We start from the raw sequence: 4,416 nt of genomic DNA on the forward strand, positions 1-4,416 counted from the left end.
TTGTGGCTGCACTATGGAGGATGAGCAGCAGGCGGAATGTAGCTGCCAGCCTTTAGATTCTCACCTGTGTGATCGTCTAGTGATCTAATCTCAGAGAAATACACACAGGATCCTGAACAGGAATGCTGAGGATATAAACTGACAATACAAACCTTGCATGATGCAAAGTAAGACAATTCTAGGATTATGGAAGCTGCTTGTGTTCAGTCTTCTGCTGATCACTGGATATTATCCCTAACTTTTATAATAATAGATGTACATGACAAACCTGCATACCTAACATGTACAAACAATGGCACAGGGAAAGTAAAGGACCCTGCCCAATCATACTGACAATCTAAGAGGTGGGGGGAGTTCCATAGTAATCCATCAATAGTACAAAAGCTGTGTTTGAACTATGCATTTTACACTGAATGCACTATTTTATTGTTGTGTGTTCTTAAGGAGCAAGTAAAATAAAAAGTGCCCAAAATAAAAAAAAAAATCCACTTACCTTTAATCCCGCAGAGCAGTCTTTTTCATCTGGTCCAAGCACACTAGGCGCCGCCATATTCTCCTCTTGTTCCGCGTCCTTTTTCCTAAGTCACCCGATGCAGGCACGAGATTGGGTGACATAGTTTGGGAAAAAAAATTGCTAATCTCACTGGACATGGATGAGATTGGCAATTTTTTCCCTTTTCATACAAAGGCTCCTTCTGCACATGCTGGATATGCTCAGGCATGCGCAGAAGGAGCACCCAAGAGCCTTCCGGGATGCCTGATGTAGGCTTTGCACTCCCATTCATTCTTGCTCGCCTAGGTGATTGAGAATTAGGGAGCGGTGCTGGAAAAAGCAATTCCAGCTAGAATTAAAAAAATAACAAAAAAATAATTTTAGTATAAAAAGTTACTTCCTCTAATGTTGTTGTTAATGTAAAACAGTGAACTTATCAACAGTTCCAAGTTAGCAACCAATACAGCTCAGATGCACTCTCAGTGCCCCAACAGTAAGCTGGGCTCTCATTTAGCAATGCCCCTTCTCTTCTTGACCAATCACAGAACACCTTCTATTGTTTGTGGGGCCAAATAGAGAAGAAGTACAAGTGACAAGGGCGCAGAACACTGGGGATGCACATGGACAGGGACATTGTTGGGGACAATAGTAGAGATAGCATTTTGTCCTGAATCTTTTTTTTCCTTTAAGACTGTTAAACTACATACACTTAAGGATTGTTGCCTAATTAAAAACCTGACATGTATCCTGGGGTCCCCAACATTCTTTATCAATCCACAATGGCAGATTGATGAATGATTTTGGAATGACTGCCCCTTGCTTGAATAACAATGTGTGCACAGCACAGTTCTTTCATCAAGGAAGATTGTTTCCACCTGACTTCTTTACAGGGATTTAGTCTTAGTGCTGTATTCAACGCCCACCATTGGTGTGAGAGCTTTCATAATGGTGTGCAGAGGCATTTATTATAATTTGCTAATGTATCTATTTAAGTTGTGATAGTAAAAATGATTAGAATGCCAGCAAAATGTACGTTTTGTTTACCCTCTGGAATACATGCAATATATGCATACTTGCTTGGTCTGCATTGTATAATACAATTTATGAACACCAGATTGTGAAATTGCAACATTCTCTGCAGATCAGACAAAACTAAATGGAAAAATACAGGGTAATCAAGAGTCATGAATCAGCCAGTAATCTGATAATACTGAAAGGGAAAACAAGATGTGTGTAAACCATGAAGATATAAAAATATAGTACAATGAGGACACCTATGCTGTAAAAGGTATCCGGTGTCTCAGCTTTACTGGACTGCAATTACTAACCCAGGCAAATGATTAGGATGGTGTGCTTGCAGGGATAGTAATTATTAGGTCCTTGTTAAGTCTTGGTTATTATTGTAATTGAGCAGCAAGATACTGCCTACCAAACTCCTACGGAGATGGGGGAGAGACCCCAGTATTCTTCATTCACCACAAATTTAGGGGGTTCCTTGGATGTGTCTTGCATAGGGCATTGAAATGGCCAGAAATAGCTCCAAGCTTATCATAGACCTGAATGAAGAATATTCATCTTGTTACATATAGGGTAATATCAAGGGAAGACTTTTCCATCACCTTCAGATGCTTGTGTGACATCAGCCTCCGAGACAGCTAGTCATTTATTTGCTAGTTTAAAAGATTGTCTGGTATCAGAGCTTAACACTCGCCCCATGTGTTTATCTGGCCTTGACATACGTTTGTGATTCGTTCAGCAAGCACTTGACAGGCTTTTTCTGACCGCTGTCAGCAACGAGCCATGCTAATTATTGCCTCCAGAATCATAGAAACTCCCAGTGCTTCCCAATTCTAAGTGTGTAGACAGTGTTTAAAGCTGTGTACATATGACCCAATCACAACAGACTAATGTTCCTATCCTTAACCTTTCATAGGTAGACATGTTGGTACATATTGAAAATACATGTTGTTTCATGTGTACAAACAAATGCTAAAATCTGACCACCATTCTAATCATTTTTCTGTTTGAATTCCGAACGTCAGATTAGGATGCAGTGCAGGGATTTTTGAATAACAATTATAAAATCAATCAGATCTGTTGAAGTTGGCGGTAGATTTGCCTGTTTGTACTGCTTGAGATTATGTTCTTTCTAGAAATATTTGGGGATAGCAGAAGTTGAAAAGATATGGTTATGTCCCAAGCAGTGTGCACTCTCTAAAGCCCTGACAATGGCTGGATTATCCTGTCATCGCTTAGGCAAGGACAGCCATAGAAAACTTGCTATGTAATTATGATTTTTAGTGTTTTATAAGATCCATGGCTGTCCTAAAACTTTTACACACATCAGAGAATTATCGGCTGCTTTTCTTAGGGGGGGGGGAGGAATCGGACATGTGTACAGTAGTCACCCAACGTTGTTTATGGATCCATGATCAACCGGATCTTGAATGACCACTGTAAAAGTCAAGGGATGATACCACAGTGGGGTGCCGCTTTCTTGTCTTTCCCTCCCCCCACTTTATAGAACATAATGGGCGCTGTGTGTGCAGCCCTGGCTCAATCATCTATCATTCCCAATTGCTGGAAACAATCATAAAGCTTGTTTCCAGCAACACAAATTCACCATGTGCAGATGAGTATGTTGGCAAATTACAGTGTTGTGCTCCCATCACACAGAAGGTATCATTTGTATATGGTGGTACGTGAGTGTGCCTGGGGTACCCCATGCCTAAATTCTCTGTACACCTCCATTATGAGGCACTAATTCCACTGACTGCTAGACTTACACTTAGTGCACACATTAGAATATTGTCACCCAAGAGGAACGATTGTGCTTGTCTCAGATGAAAATCAAGGATGTATAAAGAGGTCCTCCGACATCATTCATTAATCTGTCCTGGTGGATCAATGAATGACTGAGCAGGAATGACCACTATACTTTTTAATAGAGGAGAGCACACTGGGGTGCCTTTTTCTTGTCATACCCCCTCCCTTCTCTATAGAACAGAACCACACTGCATGTATCACAAAAAAGAGCTTTAGGTGATTTGGAGTGATACTTGGTGATGTCACAACTGCAATGCTCACTGTTCTCCTTGCTGGAGGCTCTGACATGAAGAAACAAAGACCTGCTTCTACCAAGATGGCCACCTCCAGAGGCAAAGTGCTGAGCAAGATTCAGTATTTCAGTAATAGGGAAATAGCTGCTGGGAGACCACAGACAACACTTATGACTAAACCTTTGTTCTCTGTCTTCCTTTTTCCAGAATTCAGTTCCTCTTTAGTGTTTCTTTTACAAAATGTAGAAAAACAGATTTTCAGTGGGCTAGTTGAATACATTGAAGATAAAGTGTATGAAAACTAAACCTTGCAACAATGTATGATGTGCAGGCACCTGGAGGTGAACATATCTAAAAAGATTTTCATCACCTTCTTCACATAAATGCTGGGTGATTCTGACAGGCAAGGCTTTAGCACTTTCTGATATTACTCTTTTACATTCCTATTAGCCAGTAACCCATGAAATCCAAGGAATGGTCCAGTAATAAGGGGTGGGATACCTGTCAGTTGCAGCTTTCCATTTACTTCCATTTTGCCCAGTACAGCCATATTATTTTGCATTTATCTGTGCTCATTGAGCCATCTCTTGCTGTGACCCCCACACACACAGACACACACAATTAGTATGTGCATATTAGAAGTCCCCACATGCAATGCAAGCATAGGAGTGACTGCTTCCAACATTCCTGCTTCAACAACCCCTTATATTTCGGATGCCAAGAATGAGGATTACACGTGCAGTACACAGGACAGAGCAATAACAGACAACACACAGGAAGCCCAATTGCATACTAAAGCAAATAAATATTAAACTTGTGTTTAGGATAATCACAGAAACCAATTAATGGTAAGATGCTTTATAC

Source organism: Pyxicephalus adspersus, chromosome 4 (genome assembly GCF_032062135.1).
Source record: "Pyxicephalus adspersus chromosome 4, UCB_Pads_2.0, whole genome shotgun sequence".
NCBI classification, from domain to species: Eukaryota; Metazoa; Chordata; class Amphibia; order Anura; family Pyxicephalidae; genus Pyxicephalus; species Pyxicephalus adspersus.